The sequence below is a fragment of the Rhinopithecus bieti genome, unplaced genomic scaffold (assembly GCF_001698545.2).
Source record: "Rhinopithecus bieti isolate Rb0 unplaced genomic scaffold, ASM169854v2 scaffold_13352, whole genome shotgun sequence".
NCBI lineage: Eukaryota > Metazoa > Chordata > Mammalia > Primates > Cercopithecidae > Rhinopithecus > Rhinopithecus bieti.
Genome location: NW_016808026.1, coordinates 333,983 through 358,633, shown reverse-complemented (window position 1 = coordinate 358,633; position 24,651 = coordinate 333,983). Strand labels below are relative to the sequence as shown.

Genomic DNA, 24,651 nt, shown 5'->3' with positions numbered 1-24,651 from the left:
CTGTTTTAAAGCAATGATTTAGTCCTGAAGTTTTCTGAATGTTTTTATTGATATTAAAGATTTTAAAATAATTATGTTAACATACTATATTAAACACAATTACATTTGGTTAAGCACAAATAGATTTCCTTTTCTTAATTTTTCCTTAATATTGAGGTAAGGCATAAGTATTTTAAATAAAACATAGAGTTTTATGAATGTATTTTTTAAAGGCTTACAAATGAATTTCTTTATGCCTAAAGAAGCAGAGAAAGGAATAGGGGGTGGGGGAGAGCAAGTATCCAAACTCTCTTAAAATAGCTATTAAAATAACTGTATATTAAATTAGAAATATTCATAAGTTAATTATGCAAACAACTATTCCAGACTGAAAATGAATTTAAATAAATAGTATATAAATAACTATAATAAGTCAGTGCTTCACTTCTAGTTCTGCTGAGTTCAATAAAGTCTTGTCTAAAATAGCATATAGAAGAAACTGCTTTCTAATTCTCTGATATGAGAAGATATTTTATATTACAAAATCTAAAAATTCACAGTCAGAAACTGATTTAGAAGTAGACAGTTGTGGAAAGCTAAGACAGCCGATTGAAAGCAGCTGCAGTTCACAGTGCTCAAGGAGAGGAATGAAAGGAGCAAGTCAGTTCAGCACCTTCAACTGAAATATCTGAGTTCTCACATTGAAACTGACTAAGCAAACAACTTGACCCTCAGAGAATAAAGAGAAGCAGGGTGGAGCAATAGCACACCTGGGAGCAGCACAGAGCCAAGGGAAGTGGTCAGTGATTGTGTGACCTGACTAGGAAACCATGCTTCTCCCACAGATCTTTGCAACCAATGGATCAGGAGATCTCCTCGTGAACCCACATCACCAGGGCTTTGGGTCCAATACACTGAGCTATGTGAAGTTTCAGCAGAGCGGCTGCTTAGACACACAGAGAGACCCAGGAGTTTTGCATGCTCTGGCCCCGGAATCTGTGGCAAGGCAGGAGATCCATGTGTGAATGCCCCCAGGAAGGGGACTGAGTCCAGGAAGCAAAGTGGCATCATTCTGTGGGCCCCACTTCCATGGTGCCTCACAAGTTGGGACCCACTGGCCTGGAATTCCAGCCAGCTGGTAGCAGCAGGTTGGAGTCTGCCTGAGTCAGGACTGAGTTCCCAGGGGGGTGGGTGACCACCATCTCTGTGGTTCAGTAGACTCAGTCATTTCAGCCTGCCAATTTTGAAGAATACAGGCAGTTTGGACGAGGAGGGGTCCCCCAGAGAGCAGCATAGCTGCCTTGACGGATCATGGCCAGACTGCTCCTTTAAGCGGAACCCAATTCATTCGTCCTCACTTGGCAAGACCTCCCTGTGATGGCTTCAGCCACTCCAGCAAGGATTCTCTGGACACAGCTTTGATCTTTCTCAGGGATGAAGCTCCCAGTGGTTCTCTGTCTCTGCGGTTCAGTAGACTCAGCCATTCCAGCCTGTCAGCTTTGGAGAATTCAAATGGTCCAGACAAAGAAGGGACCCCTGAATGCAGCATACCTGCTCTACCAAAGGCCCGCCTGATTGCTTCTTTAGGCAGATCCCTGATCCTGTTCCTCCTAACTGGGTGAGACCTCCCAGCAGGAGTTTCCAGTCACCTCCTACAGGCATATTTGGGCCAGCAACAGGTCAGTGCCCCACTGAAACCAAGCTTCCAGAAAAAAGGGAAGGCTGCCATCTTGCTGGTTCACAGCTTTCACTGGTGATAACTCTGGGTAGGAGAAAAACGAAGGCAACTAGGGCCTGAAGGGGACCCTCACAAACCACAGCAGCCCCACGAAACAGTGCAATCACTTAAAGAAAAACAAACAGAAAAAAACAATAACATCAATAAAAAAGACCCCAGAAAAACCCAAACCAAAGGTCACCAACCCCAAAGACCAAAGGTAGGTAAGCCCATAAAGAAAGAATTAACAAAAAAATGCTAAAAACTCAAAAAGCCAGAATGGCTCTTCTCCTCCAAATGACCAAAACACCTCTCCAGCAAGGGCACAAACTGGACTGAGGCTGAGATGGATGAAGTGACAAGTAGGCTTCAGAAGGTGGGTAATAACAAACTTTGCTGAGCTAAAGGAGCATGTTGTAACCCAATGCAAAGAAGCTAAGAATCATGATAAAACAATACAGGAGCTGATAGCCAGAACAGCCAGTTTAGAGAGGAATATAACCAACCTGATGGAGCTGAAAAACACAACATGAGAACTACAGATCAAGCAAAGAATCTCAGAGCTTGAAGAGTATCGTTCTGACATAAGACAGACATACAAGAACAGAAAAAAAATAAACAAGAATGAGAAGAAATGAACAAAACCTCCAAAAAATTTGAAATTCTTTAAAAAGATGGAACCCAAGTCTGACTAGCGTACCTGAAAGAGATGGGGAGAATGGAACCAAGTTGCAAAACATACTTAAGTATATCATCCAGGAGAACTTCCCCAACAGAGAAAGGCCAACATTCAAATCCAGGAAATACAGAGAACCCCAGTAAGTTACTCCATGAGAAGATCAACCCCAAGACACATAATAATCAGATTCTGCAATATACAAATGAAAGAAAAAATGTTAAAGGTAGCCAGATAGAAAGGTCAGGTCACCTACAAAATGTAGCCCATCAGACTAACAGAGGACCTCTCAGCAAAAACCCTAGAAGTCAGAAAAGATTAGGGGCCAATATTCAACATTCTTAAAGAAAAGAAATTCCAACCCAGAATTGTATATTCACCCAAACTAAACTTCGTAAGTGAAGGAGAAAAGGGATCCTTTTCAGACAATCAAATGCTTAGGGAATTTCCATCACCATGCCTGCCTTGCAAGAGCTGCTGAACAAAGCACTAAATATGAAAAGGAAAAACAATTACTACCCACTACAAAAACACACTGAAGTACACAGAACAGTGACATTATGAAGCAACCACATAAACAAGTATGCAAAATAACCAGCTAGCATCATGATGACAGAATCAAATTCACAAATAACAATACTAACCTTAAATGTAAATGGGCTAAATGCCCCAATTAAAAGACACAAAATTGCAAGCTGGTTATAAAACCAAGACCCATTGGTATGCTGTCTTCAAGAGACCCATCTCACATGCAAAGACACACAATAGGCTCAAAATAAAAGGATAGAGGAAAATTTACGAAACAAATTTAAAACAGAAAACAACAGGGGTTGCAATTCCAGTTTCCGACAAAACAAAAACATTAAACCAACAAAGATCAAAAAAGACAAAGAAGGTTATTATGGAATGATAAAGGGTTCAATTCAACAAGAAGAGCTAATTATCCTAAATATAAATGCACCCAATACAGGAGCATTCAGATTCACAAAGCAAGTTCTTAGAGACAAAACGACTTAAAATTCCCAAACAAAAACAGTGGGAGACTTTAACACCCCACTGTCAATATGAGACAGATTGAGACAGAAAATTACCAAAGATATTCAGGACCTGAACTCAGCACTGAATCAAGTAGACCTGATAGATACCTACAGAACTCTCCACCAAGAAAAGAACAGAATATACATTTTTCTCATCACCACATGGCACTTAATTTTATCTAACTAAAATGTATCACATAATCTGAGGTAAAACACTCCTCAGCAAATATAAAAGAGCTGAAATAATAACATTCTCTCAGACTACAGCACAATCAAATTAGAACTCAAGAATAAGAAAATCACTCAAGAACACACAACTACATTGAAATTGAACAACCTGGTCTTGAATGATTCCTGTATAAATAATGAAATTAAGGGAAAAATAAGAAACTTCTTTGAAACTAATGAGAACAAAGACACAATGTACCAGAAACTCTGAGATGCACCAAAAGCAGTGTTAGGAGGGAAATTTATAGCATTAAATGCCCACATCAAAAAGCTAGAAACATCTCAAGTTAACAACCTAACATCACACCTAAAAGAACTGGCAAACCAAGAGAAAGCTCCACAGCTAAAAGAAGACAAGAAATAACCAAGATCAGAACTGAACTGAAGGTGATAACAAATATTAAAAAGCAATTCTTAAAAAAAAAAAAAAAAACAATGAAACCAGCAGCTGGGTTTTTTTTTTTAATTAATATAATAGACCACTAGATAGACTAATAGAAAGAAGAATCAAATAAACACAATCAGAAATAAGAGGGATATCACCACTGACCCCAGAGAAACATAAACAACCATCAGAGAATACTATAAACACCTCTATGCACATAAACTAGAAAATATATAAGAAATGAATAAATGTCTGGATACATACACCCACCCAATGCTGAACCAGGAAGAAATTGAATCTGTTAATAGACCAATAATAAGTTCTGAAATTGAGGCAGGAATAAATAGCCTGCCAACTCAAAAAGAGCCCAGGACGAGATGGATTCACAACTGAATTCTACCAGAGGTACAAATAAGAGCTGGTACCATTCTACTGAAACTATTCCAAAAAATTGAAAAGGAGGGTCTCCGCTCTAACTCATTCTATGAGGCCAACATCATACTGATACCAAGACCTGGCACAGATACAACAACATAAAAAACCTTCAGGCCAATGTCCTTGATGAACATCAATGGAAAAACATCACACTGATACCAAAACCTGGCACAGATACAACAACAACAAAAAACTTCAGGCCAATGTCCTTGATGAACATCGATGGAAAAATTGTCAAACATCAATGCAAAATACTGGCAAACCAAATTCAGCAGCACATCAAAAAGCATATCCACCATGATAAAGTAGGCTTCATTCCCAAGATAAAAGGTTGGTTTGACGTACAAAAATAAATAAATGTAACTCATCACATAAACAGGACTGAAGGTAAAAAATGCATAATTTGTCTAATTAGATGCAGAAAAGGCCCTCAATAAAATTCAAAATCCCTTCATGTTAAAAACTCTCAATCAACTAGGTTGAAGAAACATACCTCAAAATAATAAGAACCATACATGAAAAAGCCACAGCCAATATCATAATGAATAGGCAACAGCTGGAAACATTCTTCTTGGAAATGAGCACAAGACAAGGATGCTCTCTCCTACCACTCCTATTCAACATAGTATTGGAAGTTCTGGCCAGGGCAATCAGGCAAGAGAAAAAAATAAATGGTATTCAAATAGGAAGAGAGGAAGTCAAATTATGTTTCTTTGCAGATGACATGATCCTATATCTAAAAAACCCCATTGTCTCAGCCCAAATCATGTCCTTTGCAGGGACATGGATAAAGCTGAAAGGTATTATCCTCAGCAAACCAACACAGGAAGAGAAAACTAAACACCACATGTTCTCACTTATAAGTCGGAGCTGAATGATGAGAACACATGGACACACAGGGGGAACAACAAACACTGGGGCCTGCTGGAGCTGGGTGTGGAGAGAGGTAGAACATCAGGAAGAATAGCTAATGAATGCTGGGCTTAATACACAGGTTGTGGGATGATGTGTGCAGCAAATCACCATGGGACACATTTGCCTGTGTAACAAACCTGAACATCTGGCACATGTACTCCTGAACTTAAAATAAAAGTTGAAGAAACAAAAAGGAGACAATTCATGATGCATATGATATGAAAATTAGGTACACCTAACTAAAAAAAACCTTCCACCTCATGTGGCACACATTTAGTGAGTCATTCTTGGGATTAATATTATTCATTTTTTAACATTCCTTTATTAAAATTAAATTATTCCTTCTACAGACCTATTAGTGTGTACTGCTTTCACAATATTCAGGAAATTAAGGGAGACTGACCCAATATAGATCACTGAATATCAAAATGAAATAAGACTGGATATTATAAGGTAGAGAAAATTATACACAAGCATAATAAAGGCCTCTGAGGGAGTTATACCTGATATAAAGGACGAGTTGACGGGTGCTGATGAGTTGATGGGTGCAGCACACCAACATGGCACAAGTATACATATGTAACAAACCTGCACATTATACACATGTAAAAGTATAATAATAAAAAAAAATCCAAAAAAAGAAAAAAAAATCCTACTCATCCAAAAGCTCAACTCAAAAAAAACAAAAAAGACCTCTGAAATTTGACTTCCACAATTTCCTAGAACTTATCCTGAGGTAAACTTATGACTACATGATCAGTTTATTAGTTTTACCTTCTCAAAGGGAAACTAATAATTAGTCATGAAAACTGGTCAGCAAAATCCTAGACTTTCATTAGAAGGCTATACCTAACACTGTAAATTAAATTCTCTTTAGATCAAATTGATTCACTTTCACAATGTGTTCATTTTTTAATGATATAGCAATAAATGAAAGGCATACTCTTAGACATATTTGTGTCACAATAACAAATATAACTGGTATACCTTTCTATATTAACAATAAAATTATATCTTGTATTCTCTTTATAAAATTCAGAGTGTAATATCTTATTTGCAAGAACGAAAGTCACGTCATTTAGAATTTAAATATAGTCACAAATGGATTAATATTTAAAAGATTGTTATTTTAACACCAAATGTCATATAAACATTCAAACACAAGCAAACTATAGTGACACTGAATTGTATTTAGAAAACTTGTATTTCTTTGAGAAAAGACAAAATCTCTTTTAGAACAAAACATTCACAAAAGATAAAAGATAATGGCAAAGAAAGATTACCATATGAGCTCATTAAAATGAAGAACAATTAAAATGATCCTTCACCAAAGAATAGTTTGCGAAAACAAGAAATACAGAAACAAACATGTAAATGAGCTCATTTACTTGTTAAAGAAGTCCTGGGTGAGAATCTGCAAGAAATCATGTTGCTCTTAATCAGTGACAAGTTTGTATCATAAATGTTGACATTAATCTAAAATCAGTTTCCAATTTCAAAATCTTCACTAGAAAACATAGGCATAAAACTCTAAATTATTAAAACTGGGTTTCATAAAAATATCTATATATAAAATGTAAAACATTTGCATCATCCTCCCAAACAAAATATGTATAAATATTTAAAATATTTATATTTTATAAAATGTCTTTAAACACAGTTAAAAGTATAAAATTATTCTTCTCCTTTTGCCAATATTTGAGATAAAATCACACTGCAAAGTATCTCACCAAAATTAAAATGTTGAGATAATGAATTAAAAATTGGTAATATGAGAAACTAATTACATCACCTATTTCTCTGACAATATGCTAACATTATTAACAGTGAACGCCTACATTCGTCCATTCCAAGAAGCTGATGAGGAGATTCTGGTTTCCAATCTGACATATAAAGAGCTTGGAAATTATCACTCCCATCCTCAAAACGAGAAAAAAAGCTGAACTGAAAATCAACAACTCTTGTTAGCATCATCAACAAATTAATGTGACCTCGCAAATTGCTGCCACAAAAACTAAACAGACAAATACCAAGTTGCACAGCTTACCAGAACCAAAACCCAGTAGCAGAGGCATGCAGGTGGAACCAGTATATCCACAACACTTTATAATTAATTGCCAGAGGCTCAGGGTAGACTACTTTTTAAGTTTCAAATTCCAAACCTTAGTTTCTCAGTTTTACGGGTGCCAAAAGTTGAAGAAACAAAAAGGAGACAATTCATGATGCATATGATATGAAAAATTAGGTACACCTAACTAAAAAAAACCTTCCACCTCATGTGGCACACATTTAGTGAGTCATTCTTGGGATTAATATTATTCATTTTTTAACATTCCTTTATTAAAATTAAATTATTCCTTCTACAGACCTATTAGTGTGTACTGCTTTCACAATATTCAGGAAATTAAGGGAGACTGACCCAATATAGATCACTGAATATCAAAATGAAATAAGACTGGATATTATAAGGTAGAGAAAAATTATACACAAGCATAATAAAGGCCTCTGAGGGAGTTATACCTGATATAAAGGACGAGTTGACGGGTGCTGATGAGTTGATGGGTGCAGCACACCAACATGGCACAAGTATACATATGTAACAAACCTGCACATTATACACATGTAAAAAGTATAATAATAAAAAAAAATCCAAAAAAAGAAAAAAAAATCCTACTCATCCAAAAAGCTCAACTCAAAAAAAACAAAAAAGACCTCTGAAATTTGACTTCCACAATTTCCTAGAACTTATCCTGAGGTAAACTTATGACTACATGATCAGTTTATTAGTTTTTACCTTCTCAAAGGGAAACTAATAATTAGTCATGAAAACTGGTCAGCAAAATCCTAGACTTTCATTAGAAGGCTATACCTAACACTGTAAATTAAATTCTCTTTAGATCAAATTGATTCACTTTCACAATGTGTTCATTTTTTAATGATATAGCAATAAATGAAAGGCATACTCTTAGACATATTTGTGTCACAATAACAAATATAACTGGTATACCTTTCTATATTAACAATAAAATTATATCTTGTATTCTCTTTATAAAATTCAGAGTGTAATATCTTATTTGCAAGAACGAAAGTCACGTCATTTAGAATTTAAATATAGTCACAAATGGATTAATATTTAAAAGATTGTTATTTTAACACCAAATGTCATATAAACATTCAAACACAAGCAAACTATAGTGACACTGAATTGTATTTAGAAAACTTGTATTTCTTTGAGAAAAAGACAAAAATCTCTTTTTAGAACAAAACATTCACAAAAAGATAAAAAGATAATGGCAAAGAAAGATTACCATATGAGCTCATTAAAATGAAGAACAATTAAAATGATCCTTCACCAAAGAATAGTTTGCGAAAAACAAGAAATACAGAAACAAACATGTAAATGAGCTCATTTACTTGTTAAAGAAGTCCTGGGTGAGAATCTGCAAGAAATCATGTTGCTCTTAATCAGTGACAAGTTTGTATCATAAATGTTGACATTAATCTAAAAATCAGTTTCCAATTTCAAAATCTTCACTAGAAAACATAGGCATAAAACTCTAAATTATTAAAACTGGGTTTCATAAAAATATCTATATATAAAATGTAAAACATTTGCATCATCCTCCCAAACAAAATATGTATAAATATTTAAAATATTTATATTTTATAAAATGTCTTTAAACACAGTTAAAAGTATAAAATTATTCTTCTCCTTTTGCCAATATTTGAGATAAAATCACACTGCAAAGTATCTCACCAAAATTAAAATGTTGAGATAATGAATTAAAATTGGTAATATGAGAAACTAATTACATCACCTATTTCTCTGACAATATGCTAACATTATTAACAGTGAACGCCTACATTCGTCCATTCCAAGAAGCTGATGAGGAGATTCTGGTTTCCAATCTGACATATAAAGAGCTTGGAAATTATCACTCCCATCCTCAAAACGAGAAAAAAAGCTGAACTGAAAATCAACAACTCTTGTTAGCATCATCAACAAATTAATGTGACCTCGCAAATTGCTGCCACAAAACTAAACAGACAAATACCAAGTTGCACAGCTTACCAGAACCAAAACCCAGTAGCAGAGGCATGCAGGTGGAACCAGTATATCCACAACACTTTATAATTAATTGCCAGAGGCTCAGGGTAGACTACTTTTTAAGTTTCAAATTCCAAACCTTAGTTTCTCAGTTTTACGGGTGCCAACACACTTGCATAAGTTTTATCTCCAGAAGCTCTACCAGGTTCTCTCAGTGAAAATCAGAGAAAAATCCTCTCCTGCATCCAATAGGGGGAGAAGGAAAGTAACCATTTTGAAATGCACTTGAAGCTCTCTCTTTTAACAAGGTCTTCTCTCAAGGGAAAATATTTTATAAAAGACGATGTTTTGCCAAAGCTTAACAGGCCTGAGGAAGGTAAATACCCAATTCCATCCTCCTCTAGCCTTCAATGTAGACAATGGAAAATAGCAAATTCCAGTCCTTTCTAGCCTTCAATGTAGGGAGAAGAAAATACTCAACTCAAGCTTATCGACAGACTGAGGCCCAATGACAGAACTATCAGATGCCTCTCCTCCCTCTACACCTACCCCCAAATCAGTAGAGTTCTTATATAATAACAGGTGAAACAACTAAAAGAACTGCAATCCTCAGAAACTATTTAGTAAGGAGTCAATACAGAAACACAAAACAGCAAAAAAAAAAAGAAAAAAAAAGATAAACACAAAGACAATAGAAAAAATTATAGCCTCTGACGCCACAGCTACAATAAACAGTAAACATAGTCTAACTCTTGTCCAGATAAACATAAAACGTCACACTTAAAAGCTAACTACCTAAGCTCCTTTTACTGAGTAACCCTTGTCCAGCTTTCAATAAGAAATTACAAGGCATTCTAAGTGGCAAGAAAAAATTTCTGAAGAGACAATGAAAGCATAAATCAAATATGGCAGAAAATTTGGAATTGCTAGACTGGGAAAAATAGCTGTGGTTAATATATTAAGAGTTCCAATGTGAAACATAGACAACATGCAAGAACACATTGGCACTACGAGCAAAGAGAGGCAAACTCTTGAATGAATCAAAAAGGAAATGCCAAAAAGAGAAAACAATAGAAATAAAGAATGCCTTTGACAGACTCATCAACAGAGCAGTAGACTTGGGCAAAAAAACAATCAATGAGCTTGAAAATATGTCAATAAAAACTTCTAAAACTGAAAACAAAAGACAAAACAGTGAAAAGATGGAACAGCATATTCAAAAACTGAGGGACAATTATAAAAACTATAACGTATGTGTAATGGGAATAGCAGATGGAGAAGAAAGGAACAAAAAATATTTTCGGTAATAACAACTGAAAATTTTCTAAAATTAATGACAAACACTAAACCACAAATCCAGGAAGCTCAGAGAACACCAAAACAGGATGAATATCAAAAAATGTTTCAGGCCGGGCGCGGTGGCTCAAGCCTGTAATCCCAGCACTTTGGGAGGCCGAGGCGGGTGGATCACGAGGTCAGGAGATCAAGACCATCCTGGCTAACACAGTGAAACCCCGTCTTTACTAAAAATACAAAAAAAAAAAGCCGGGCCTGCGCGGCGGCGCCTGTAGTCCCAGCTTACTCGGAGCGCTGACGGGCGGCGGAGAATGGCGGCGAACCCGGCGAGGCGCGAGCCTTGCAGTGAGCCTGAGATCGCCCCCACTACACTCCAACTTGGGCCACAGAGCCGAGACTCCGTCTTCAAAAAAACAAAACAAAAAAAAAAAAAAAAAAAATGTTTCAAATAAGAATATACTATTCTAAAACTGCAGAAAATGAAAGACAGAGAGACATTTTGAAAGAAAAAAAGCAAAACCTTATGTTAACAGAGGAAAACAGTATAAGAATTACATCAGGACTTCTGTTACATACAGAAAAGAAAAAAGTAGAATGAAATATCTAAAGTGTTAAATAAAGAAACCAACCAACCTATAAGTCTACACCCAGTCAAATTATCCTTCAAAAGTCAGGAAGAAATATTTTCTCAAACAAACAAAATTGTAAAATGTGTCACCAGATCTGCCTTGCAAGAAATATTAAAAGAAGTTTTTCATTTGCTTCAGCGAGAAGAAAATTATATAGATCAGAAATTCTGATGTACATTTAATAAAAGGAATAGCATTAGAGAAGGAATAAATAAGGATAAAATAAAACCTTTTATTTTTCTTATTCTTTATCAGTTTGTCAAATACGGAACTGTAGCAATATTGTGTTCTGTGATAGTATTTTATGGATAAGTGAAATAAATTATAGTGATGTTATAAGGTACAGAAGAGAGGAATTGTGAATAATCTGTTACCAGGTTTACACCATTTGTGAAGTTGTACAGTGTGATTTTCAAGTGGACTTGGATTCATTATAAATAAACACTACAATCTCTTAAGCAACCACCAAAATAAAATTTTAAAAGGAAGTACAATTGATATGCTAAAAGAAGAGAGAAAATAGAATCATATAAAATGCTAAAATAAAGGGAAAGAAGAAAGAGAAAAATTAGAAGACAAAATAAGAAATAAAACAAGCGCAATAAATGCAGCACAGTTACAAATACAGTAACCATAAATCCTACTAAAAATAGTCACCTTAAATGTGAATGGTCTAAATATACCAATTAAAAAGCAGAGACTATCAGAATGGATGAAAACAAAAAGACACAATGTCTTAGTCCATTTTTGTTGCTATAAAGGAATACATTAGGCTGGGTCATTTATAATGAACAAATGTTTATTCGGCTTATAGTCCTGCAGACTTTATAAAAAGCATGGCAACAGTATCTGCATCAGATGAGGGCTTCAAGTTGCTTCCACTCATGGTGGAAGGTGAAGGGGTGCTATGCTGAGATCACACAGAAAGAGAGGAAGCAAGAAAGAGGGCAGGAGGTGCCAGGCTCCTTTTAACAACCAAAACTCATGAGAATGAACAAAATGAGAATTCACTCACCCTTCACTCCCAAGAAGGGCATTAATTTACTTATGAGGGATACACTTCCATGACCTAAACACCTCACATTAGGCTCTACTTCCCAACACTGCCATACTAGGGATCAAATTTTTACATGAAATTTGGTAGGGACAAACAAACAATAACCAAGCTATAGCCCCATGGGAATGGGGAATTAAGCAAGATTGATTGATAGGTACATATATACAGTTAGACAGAAGAAATATGACCTAGTGTTTGATAGATCAGTACAGTAATAATAGTTTACAATAATCTATTGTATATTTCAAAATAGAAGAGAATAACTCAAATGTTTCTCGCATAAAGAAAAGACAAATATTTAAGGTGATGAGCATCCCAATGACACTGATTTAATCTTACAGAATATACTAATGTATTAAATCATTACATATACCTCTAAAATTTGTATATCCATTATATATCAATAAGAAATTGAAGAAATAAATAATACCAAGCAATGTATTGTCTCTACAAGAAACTCACTTTAAACATAAACAAAAACTAGAGTATCCACATTAATTTCAAACAAAGCCAACTTTAGAGCAAGGAAAATTATCAGAGATAAATCAAGGTATTTCATAGTAATAAAAGGATGAATGCCCCCAAGAAAACATAACAATCCTTAATGTGTGCGTACATAACAACAAAGTATCAAAATACAGGAGGCAAAATCTGATACACTTGCAATGATAAAGAGATTAATCCACTGTTACAGATGCTGTTTACACAGCTATCAATAATTGACATATACAGTTGGCAGAAAATCAGTGAAGATGTAGTTGAAATGAACAGCATAAATAAAATTGATCTAATGAACATTTTATAATGCTCCATCCAACAACAACATAATACACATTCTTCTTAAGCGCCCAGGGAACATACACCAAGACAGACCACATTCTAGGCCATGAAACGCCCTTTAATACATTTAAAAGAATACAAATCATTCAAAGTATGCTCTGAGTTCACAGAGGAACTAAATAAGAAATTAACAGCAAAACTACAGTGAAAAATCTCAAAATATCTGGAAATTAAACCATACGCTTCTAAAAATACATGAGTCAAGTCTCATAATAGATTAAAAATATGCTTAACTAAATGAAAGCGAAAATACAATCTATCAAAACTTGTGAGATGCAGCTAAATCAGTGCTTAGATGAAAATGTCTAGCATTTTAATGCATATATTATAAAACATATCTACAATCAATAAAGCTTCTACCTTAGTAAACTAGAAAAAGAAAATAAAATCTAAAGTAAGCAGAGGAAAATAAATAATAAAAGTTAAAAATCAATGAACTTGAAAATGGGCATCAATAGATAAAATAAACAATACCAAAGCTGCCTCTTTGAAAAGACCAATAAATTGACAAATTCCTAGCTAGGCTAATAAAGGAAAAAAGAAAAGACACAAATCACTAATATAAAAAATGAAAGACAGTCCATCACTTCTGATCACATGACATTAAAAAGATAAAAAAATAGTAAGAACACTATCCCAAATCTGATAATTTTGATGAAATGAACCATTTCCTTGAAAGATACAATGTACCAATACTCACAAAAGGACATGTCTACATCTATTTCAAAAATTGAATCAATATATAAACCAAAGAAATATATACCAAATCTATAAAAGGAAAACTACAGAACTCTGATGAAATAAATATAAGAAAATTTAAATAAATAGGGAAGTATGTCATGCTCACAGATAAAAGACTCAACATTTTAAGATGTCAGTTCTCATGATTTGATCTATAGAAACATGGTAATCCCAGTCAAAATCTCATCAAGTTGTTTTGTGCGTATCAACAATGACTCAAAGTTTATATAAAAAGGCAAAAGACCTAGCAATCCCACTTTCTAGGTATGTAGTCAGAAGACTGAAAACATGTTCACACAAAAACCTATACATCAATGTTTCTAGCAGCTTTATTCATAATCTCAGAAAACTGAAAACAACCAAGATGTTAAGAGGTGAATGAATAAACAAACTATGGTAAATCCATACAAGGGAATACTACTCAGCAATAAAAAAGAAATAAACTACTGATATGAACAGCATGACTAAATATTAAATGTATTTTGCTAAAAGAAACAATTGAGAACTAAAAAGCTGCATAAGGTTTGATTCAAATTATATGACATTCTGGGAAAGGCAAAACTATAGATAAAGAAAACAGAGTAGAGGCTAATGGGTCAATGATAGAGGGAAGTATTAACTACAAAGAAGTCACACAAGGAAATTTTTAGAGTGTTGAAACTATTCTATAGTGCTGCTGGATAATTATGTGTTTGTCAAAACCCATGGAATTATGCATCATAAACATTAAATGTTAATGTTTGCAAAGTTTTTTAAAAAATCCCTGGAAGGAATACAAAATGTGACAAATTGATCAAATTGTATTTAAAAGGTACAATATAACCTAGTTAGTTAAACGAGAGTGAGGAATAAAGGAGGTGTCCTAAAGAACATTAGGAAAGGATATTTTAACTAGATAATTGTAATACCAAAGACAAAAAATAACAATACATAAGCATTGTACTCTGGTAAACTTGTTTCCATACTATACAAGTTAGTAATTGTGAAACTATTCTACATTTATACTGTGGTTGAGCAATGAGTAAATAACTGCCACAGAATACAAATAAACAAAGAGAGGAGGCTAGAATGAACACTGCCTGCAGTGCTAAATTTAGAATCAGACATATCAGTATAAAATCACACATATTTACATATTTTAAAGGTAGATGATAGATGAATAAATAAATAGAGGTTGAGAAATAAATATAGATATGTGTGTCTACACAAGTTTATATATACAAGTATTTCCTCATTTTGTTTGCTGAGAGAGCCTAGAAACAGTGACATCCCAATTGCAATGAGCACATCTGGTACAAAGATCTTTGTTTCTAAATACCATTCTCCAATCAAAGACGCTTTGAGAAATGGCTAATTTTCCAGGTAGGCAGAAAAAAATACAAACTTAACCTAGATTATCTTGTAATGCCAGAAAATAAGAAATTGTTCAAAACATAAAACATGGAGTATGTCAAAAGCACAAAATCAACCGGAAAGAGTTCCCAATGGCCAAAGCTGGAACTATTTGAGGACAAACAAAAACCCCATATGGATTATAATGCTCCCTCGAAAAATAAATATCCATTAATCTGTACTGATATAGATAAATAAATAATTAGAGGAGATGGCACATATTTCCCTTACAGAAGAATGCCAAATAATAAACATTAAAGTCATGAAGAAAATAGAAAGTCATCATTAGAACATCACAGTAGTAACTGTTGTAGGTAAGATCCACTGATATATGCTACTATTAGAAATCAAAACTTAAAGGAGAAGCAATATTTGCATAGCCTCAAGTATCTCCCCCCAAATACTTATTAATTACTGTGGTTTAGATAGATGTCTAAAAATTATTTTATACTCATTCTTCAAGTGGTGGAGCTTAATTCCTCTCCCCTTAAACAGCGACTGAAATTAGTGACTCATTTGCAACTAAGAGAAAATAAAAAGGAAACAATTATAACTTTACAGCAGAGAAACCTGAGAGACACAACTCTAACAATATGATCAAAATTAGCCCCAGTATGATGTGATACCACTGTGGTATTCTTCCAAAACTTCAAAACTCCAGTTGAATCAGGGGAAAATAAAACAAACCCAAACTGAAGAACATCTATAAAACTGAAATTAAGGAACACTCTTTTTCTTTGTTTTCACAACTTTTGCCAGTATTCTTCACAAGAATCAAAATCATGAAAACAAAGAAAGAGTGAGAAACTGTCACAAATTGGAAGAGATGAAGGAGACATGACAATTAAATGCACTTATCCTAGATTGAATCCTGGAAAAGAAAAAGAACGTCAGTAAAAAATATAGTAAAATTTGAATAAATCCTACAGTTATTTAATAGTGTTGTACAAATGCTGTTTTCTTTGTTTTGATAAATACACTGTAATTGTGTAAATTGTTGACTGCAGAAACCTAGGTGAACAAGATACAGGAACTCTCTGAACCATTTTTGCAACTCTTCTAAAAAGTTAAAATTATTTCAAAATGAAAAGTTAAAACAAAACAAAAAACCTTCCCACAAAAAACTGCAGGCCCACATGGCTTCAATGGTGAATCCTATAAAACATTTTAAAAATAAGTAATACTTATCTTTCACAAGTACTTATCTTTCACAAAAATCACACTCATTTTCAAAAAATGGAACACATTCCAACTCAGTTTGTGAAGCCAGCATTATTATTCTGATAACAAAACTAGAAAAAGTAAATTCAAGAAAAGAAAGTTTCTAATATCCTTAATGAACACAGATGCAAAAATTCTTAACACATTAGTGTGAAGTTAAACTGTAAATGAGACTCCAAGCACTCCAGACTAGATGTACTCACTGTGACTAATAGAAGAAATACCCAAATTGAGATTACAGAACAAAGCGGCCATGGTGGAGTGAAAGAAGAGTGTTTACATGCCATTTGTTCATAGAAAAGGCAAATCTAGATAAACATCCTACTTTACTCCCATAAGCCAGAACAGTTCCTGTGACCAAAGCCAAGAAAACCTGGCAAGAAATGACCCATCACTAGCCCTTTAGAAGAAACATCTCACAGAGCCTTCTAGTTTGGGTCTTAGGAAGTCACCCAATCAAGGGCTCAACTATCTTGGCCAATCAGAACTAAACAAGCTTGAATCCTTCGTTTGCATAAATAGATCTGATTGAGAACTTGGGTGAGAACTTTCCTTATGTGAGCCAAACATTCCTTTTGTTCTTTAAAGAGGACATTTTCATTTTTCTTGAAGGCTGTGCCTCCCCAAAATGCAGATTGTTGTGAGGCAGTTTTATACAGAAAAAAAAGCAAGGAGAGTGGCCAAGATTGCCAATTAGAAGGAGCTAGTGTGCATGGCTCTCAAGGAAAGGAATATAAGGGCCAAATAAATACACCTTCAACAATAACATCCAGGTACTTGCGCTGAAATTAATCAGGAAAACAACCTGACCCAAAGAGAATGAAGAAAAGCAAAACAGGGCAATGGCCCACATGGGAGCAACACAGACCCAGGGAATTCTCCCCTGCCCAAAGAAGCAGTGAGTGAATGAGTGACCCTGGGAAACCACATTTCTCCCACAGATCTATACAACCCTCAGTCAGGAGATCTCCTTGTGAACCCACTCAACCAGGGCCTTCAGTCTGACAAACCGAGCTACATGGAGTCTCAGAAGAGCAGCTGTTCAGGCATGCATGGACACCCCAGAGCGATAGATACTTGCAATTTCTGACAAAAGTAGCGGCAGTTCCAGCAAACTGGGAAGTTAGACTTCTGTGCATACCCCTAGGAAACAGACTGACTCCAGGGCACTGAGCAGCAACAGCCCGCAGGCTCCACTTCCACAGCACCTCACAAGATAAAACCAACTGGCTTGAAATTCCAGCCAGCTACCAGTAGCAGCATTGCACCTACCTAAGAAGGAGCTCCCAGGCAGTGGGGCAGGCCACCATCTTCGCTGTTAAGGCATCTTAGCCATTCCAGTCTTCACACTATGGACAGTGTGAGCTGACCTGGAGTAGAAGGGATCCACCAGCACAGCACAGCTGCTCTACCAAAACGAGGCCAGACTGCTGCTTTAAGGGAGTGCCTGATCCTGTTTCTCCTCACTAGGCAAAGCCTCCCAACTAAGGCCTCCAACCACTCCCTGCCCGAGCTCTCCAGCCAAAAATGATCTAAATTCCCCCTGGTACAGTGCTCCTAGAGGAAGGGGTAGGCTCCCATCTTTGCTGTTTGGACAACTTAGCCATTCCAGCCTTTAGGCTTCAGAGTGTGTGACATGACTGGGGGCTGAGGTGGACCCCCAGCACAGCACAGCTGCTCAGCCAAAATGTGGCCAAACTTCTTTCTTAAGAAGGTACTGATCCTACTCCTGCTCACTGGGCAGGACCTCCTAACTGGGGTCTCCAGCCACTTCCTGCAGGTGCCCTTGGGACAATAAGAGGTCAGTACCTCCCTGTGACAAAGCTCCCAGAGGGAGGAACAGGCTGTTATCTTTGCTGTTTTGCAGCCTTCACTGGTGACACCTCCAGGTTCTGGAAAATCCAAGGTGACTAGGGACTGGAAAGGGCCCCAAGCACACTGAAGCAGCCCTATGGAAAAGTGGCCAGAGTGTTATGTGGTTGCCCATTCCCATATCTCCTCACCGGGTGGGTCATCCAGGCCTGGGCCTCCAATCACACCCCACCAGAGCTAAGTCAGTACCAACTCAGCAACTCCCTGGACAGAGCCTCCAGGGGCAACTGAAAGCCTCTCTGCCTTTTCTATAAGAAAATGTTGATAAACTTCCTTACCACCAAACCTGCCTTACAAGACATCTTGAAAGAAGCACTAAATATAGAAAAGAAAGACCACTACCACCTAATACAAAAACAAACATAAACACAAAGACCACTGTCACTGTAAAATAAGCCACACAAACAAGTCAAAATAATAACATATAAACAAGCCAACATAATAACCACACAAACAGGCCAACATAATAATCAACCAACAGCACAATGACAGGATCAAATCCACATATAGCAATACTAACCCTGAATGCAAATGGGCTAAATGTCCCACTTAAACAGCAAAGAGTGGCAAGCTGGATAAAAATGACCCAATAGTATGACGTCTTCAAGAGACCCATCTCACACATGACACTCACAGGCTCAAAATAAAGGGATGAAGAAAAATCTACCAAGCAAATGAAAAACAGAAAAAAAAGCAGGGTTGACAATCCTCATTTCAGACAGAACAGATTTCAAACCAACAAAAATCAAAAAAGACAAGGAAGGAAATTACATAACGGTAAAGAGTTCAATTCATCAAGAAGACCTAACTATTGTAAATACATATGCACCCAACACAGGAGCAACCAGATTCATAAAGCAAGTTCCTAGAGAATTACAGAGACATAGACTATGAAACAATAACAGTGGGAGATTTCAACACTCCACTGACAGAATTAGACAGATCATTGACACAGAAAATGAACAAAGATATTCAGAACCTGAACTCAGTATTGTACCAAATGGATCTCATAAACCTTTACAGAACATTTCACTCAAAAACAACAGAATATACATTCTTCTCATCACCACAGGGAATATACTCTAAAATCAACTACATAATTAAACACAAAATAATCCTCAACAAATGTAAAATAACCAAAATCACACCAAACACACTCTCAGGTCATAGAACAATAAAAATAAAAGTCAACACAATGAAAGTCGCTCAAAACAATACAGTTACATGGAAATTAAACAAAATGCTCCTGAATGACTTTTGAGTAAATAATGAAATTAAGGCAGAAATCAAGAAGTTCTTTGAAAATAATGAGAACAAAGACACAACTTACCAGAGTCTTTGGGACAAAACTAAGGCAGTGTTAAGAGGGAAACTCACAGCACTAAAAACCTACATCAAAAGTAAGAAAGATCTCAAATTAACAAACTAACTTCACAACTCAATCAGAATTAGAGAAGCAAGAACAAATCAACCCAAAGCTAGCAGAAGATGAGAAATACAAAAATCAGAGCTGAACTGAAGGAAATCGAGACATGAAAAATCATTCAAAAGATCAACAAATCCAGCAGTTGGTTTTTTGAAAAAATTAATAGGCCACTAGCTACACTAATAAAGACAAGATAACATCCAAATAAAAACAATTAGAAATGATGAAGGGAATGTTACTACTTATGCCACAGAAACAGGAACAACCATCAGAAACTACTACAAACACCTCTACCCACACAAACAAAAAAACTTAGAAGAGATGGATAAATTCCTGGACACATACACCCTCCCAAGACCGAGCCAGGAGAAATTGATTCCCCGAACAGACCAATAATGAGCTCCAAAATTGAATCAGTAATAAATAGCCTGAAAACCAAAAAATGCCCAAGACCTGATGGATTCACAGCGCAATTCTACCAGATGTCCAAAGAAGACGTAGTATCTTTCCTACAGAAACTATATGAAATAACTGAGGAGGGAAGACGCTTCCCAGTTCATGAGGCCAGCATCATCTTGATACCAAAACCTCGAAGAGACAAGAGAAAAAAAAAGAAAACTTCAGGCCAAAATTGTTGATGAACATGATGTAAAAATCAACAAAATACTTGCAAACTGAACCCAGCAGCACAACAGAAAGTTAATCCACCATGATCAAGTAGGCTTCATCCCCAGGATGCAAGTTTGTTCAACACATAAAAATCAGGCCAGGCACAGTGGTTCACGCCTGTAATCCCAGCACTTTGGGAAATCAAGGCAAGTGGATCACCTGAGGTCAGGAGTTCGAGACCAGCCTGGCCAACATGGCAAAAAACCCATCTATAGTATAAAAAAAAAAAAAATAGCCAGGCATGGTGGCACGTGCCTGTAGTCCTGGCTACTTGGGAGGCTGAGGCAGGAGAATCGCTTGAACTCGGGTGGTGGAGGTTGCAGTGAGCCAAGATGGCACCACTGCACTCCAGCCTGAGCGACACAGCGAGACTCCATCTCAAGAAAAAAAAAAAAAAGGCCGGGCGCAGTGGCTCATGCCTGTAATCCCAGCACTTTAGGAGGCTGAGGTGGGTGGATCACAGGGTCAGAAGATCGAGATAATCCTGGCTAACACAGTGAAACCCCACCTCTACTAAAAATACAAAAATTAGCCAGGTGTGGTGGCGGATGCCTGTACTCCCAGCTATTCGGGAGGCTGAGGCAGGAGAATGGCCTGAAGCTGGGAGGTGGAGCTTTCAGTGAGCCGAGATCGTGCCACTGCACTCCAGCCTGGGCGACAGAGGGAGACTCCATCTCAATAAATAAATAAATAAATAAATAAATAAATAAATATGGGCAGGCGCAGTGGCTCATGCCTGTAATCCGAGCACTTTGGGAGGCCAAGGCAGGCAGGTCACCTGAGGTCAGGAGTTCCAGACCAGTCTCGCCAACATGGTAAAACTCCATCTCTACTAAAAATACAAAAATTAGCTGGACATGGTGGCAGGTGCCTGTAATCCCAGCTACTCGGGAGGCTGAAGCAGAAGAATCACTTGAACCCGGGGGGCGGAGGTTGCAGTGAGCCAAGATCACACCACCTCACTCCAGCCTGGGTGAAAGAGTGAGACTGTGCCTCAAAAAAAAAAAAAAAAAAAATCAATAAATACGATTCATCACATAAGCTGAACTGAAGACAAAAAACACATGATTATCTCAATAGATGTAGAAAAAGTTTTTGATAAAATTCAACATTCTTTCATGTTAAAAATTCTGAATAAACTAGGAAATGAAGGCACATACCTCAAAATAATAAGAGTCATCTATGACAAACCCACAGCCAACATTATACTGAATAGGCAAAAGCTGGAAGCTTTCCCCTTGAAAACTGACACAAGACAAGGACGCCCTCTCTCACCACTCCTATTGAACACAATACTGCAAGTCCTAGCTAGAGGAATCAGGCAAGAGAAAGAAATAAAATGCATATAAATAGAAAAAGATGAGGTCAAACTATCTCTATTTGCCAACTTATGATTCCACACCTAGAAAACCCTATACTCTCTACACAAAAGCTCAGACCTAGCAAATGGCTTCAAAAAAGTTTTAGGATACCAAATCAACATACAAAAGTCAACAGCATTTTTATACACCAACAATGTCCAAGCTGAGAGCCAAGTCAAGAACACAGTTTCATTCAGAGCAGCCACAAAAAGAATAAAATACCTAAGAATACAGCTAACCAGGAAGGTAAAAGATCTCTACAAGGAGAATTACAAAACACTGCTCAAAGAAATCAGAGAAGACAAAAACAAATGTAAAAACATCCCACGCTCATGGATAGGAAGAATCAATATCATTAAAATGCCCATACTACCCAAAACAATTTAGATTCAGTGCTATTATTATCAAACTACCAATGACATTCTTCACAGAACTAGAAAAATCTACTTTAAAATTCATATGGAACCAAAAAAGAGGCCAAATAGCCAAGGCAATCCTAGGTAAAGAGAACAAAGCCAGCGGCATCACATTACCTGACTTTGAACTATACCATAAGGCTACAGTCACTAAAACAGCATGGTACTGGTACAAAAACAAGCACGTACACCAATGAAACAGAATAGTGAGCCCAGAAATAAGGGTGCACATCTACAACCATCTGATCTTCAACAAAACTCACAAAAATAAGCAATGGGGAAAAGAATATCTATGCAATAAATGATGCTGGGTTAACTGGCTAGCCATAAGCAGAAGATTGAAGTGGGACCCCTTCCTTACCCCTTCCTTATACCATATACAACAATCAACTCAAGATGGATTAAAGACTTAAATATAAAACCCAAAACTATAAAAACCCTGGAAGAAAACCTAGGCAATGCCATCCTGTACATAGGAACAGGCAAAGTTTTCATGGCAAAGACACCAAAAGCAATTGCAACAAAAGCAAAAATTGACAAATGGGATCTAACTAAATTTAAGAGTTTCTGCACAACAAAAGAAACTATCAACAGAGTAAACAGACAACCTACAGAATGGGAGAAAATATTTGTGAACTATGCATCTGACAAAGATCTAATATCCAACATCTACAAGGAACTTAACCAAATTTACAAGAGAAAAACAAGCAAGTCCATTAAAAAGTGGGCAGAGAGCATGAACAGACACTTCTCAAAAGAAGACATACATGCAGCCAACAAGCATATTAAAAAAACAAAAACAGCTCAATTCACTGCTCATTAGAATGATATTTTGGGCTGTGTTCCACTTGTTCTCACTGTTTTTCTTTTTTTGGTTCCTTTTTTTCTGTTCTTTTTTGGGTTACTGCAGCATATTTTATTATTCTAGTACTTCATTTTCTTTCATCTGTAGTGTTTGGGGCACATCTCTTTTCATAGTTTTCTAGGAATATGTGTGTGTGTTTATGTGTGTGTGTGACTTATCATAGTCTTTCAACATCTTACCACTCTAAGTAGCATGTAGAAATTTTTTTTTTTTTTTTTTTTTGAGGCGGAGTTTTGCTCTTGTTGCCCAGGCTGGAGTGCAACGGCACGATCTTGGCTCACTGCAACCTTTGCCTACCTGGTTCTAGTGATTCTCCTGCCTCAGCCTCTCAAGTAACTGAGATTACAGGTACCTGCCACTATGCCCAGATAATTTTTGTATTTTTAGTAGAGGCAGGGTTTCACCATGTTGGCTTGGCTGGTCTGAAACTCCTGACCTCAGATGGTCTGGCCACTTTGGCCTCCCAATGTGCTGGGATTACAGGCATGAGCCACCACACCCAGCCACATCTAGAAATATTATTATTTTATAAGCCTCTCTACCTGTCCTCTTTGTTATATAGTTGTCTTAAATATTCCTTTATATACTTTGAGAAACCCATCAGTGCTGTAATTTTCTTTCAGCCATCAAACATAAAGAACTCAAAAGGAAAATATTCTCTTATAATTACCCAAATACTTACTCTTTCTATTGCTCTTTCTTCATTATGGTTGTTCTAAGTTTGCTGTTATTATTTCCTATCTTTCTGTTTCTAAAACTGCCTTTATTCATTCTTTTAGAGCAAGCCTGTGGATAACAAATGTTCTTAGATTTCCTTCATCTGAGAATGCTTTGTATTTCACCTTAACTCTTGAAGGATATTTTTGATAGATTTAAGATTTTGAATTTACAGTTCTTTTGTTACAGCATTTCAAAAATGTAACCATTTACTTCCAGTCTTTATGGGTTTTGATGAGAAATCTGCTATCATTCGAAAAAATCTGCTGCTGTTCTCCTAGTCAAAATATTATTACTCCTATGTTAGGCATCATTTCTTTCTGGCTGCTTTCGAGAATTTTTTTTTTTTTTTTTTTTTTTTTTTGTCTTCAGTTTTCAGAAATTTGATTATGATGTATCTCAGCCGGAATTTCTTTTGGTTTGGACTGACATTGGTTCACTCAGTTTCTTGAATCTGTATGTTTATGACTTTCCCCCAATTTGTGAAGCTTTTGCTCGTATTTCTTCAAAATTTCTTTTTAGTTTTGTGCTCTTCTCCTTTTTTTCTGGGACTCTGAGGATACATATATTAGATATTTTACTCCCCCTCTCCCTGCCTTCCTTTGTACTGCCAGAGTATCCAAGATGGTTCATTTGTTAATTTCTTTTTTCTGTTCATCAGATTTTAAAATTGGTATTACTCAGGTTTCAAGTTTATAGTTTATTTCCTATTTCATCTTGTTCTGCTAT

The 24,651-nt window shown here is 36.2% G+C and overlaps 1 protein-coding gene across 13 annotated transcripts in view; it reads right to left on the bottom strand.

The window, feature by feature from the left end:
- RIMS2 (regulating synaptic membrane exocytosis 2) overlaps positions 1-24,651 on the bottom strand; it is a 780,622-nt gene that overhangs the window by 617,881 nt on the left and 138,090 nt on the right. The gene's annotated exons all lie outside the window — the stretch shown is intronic.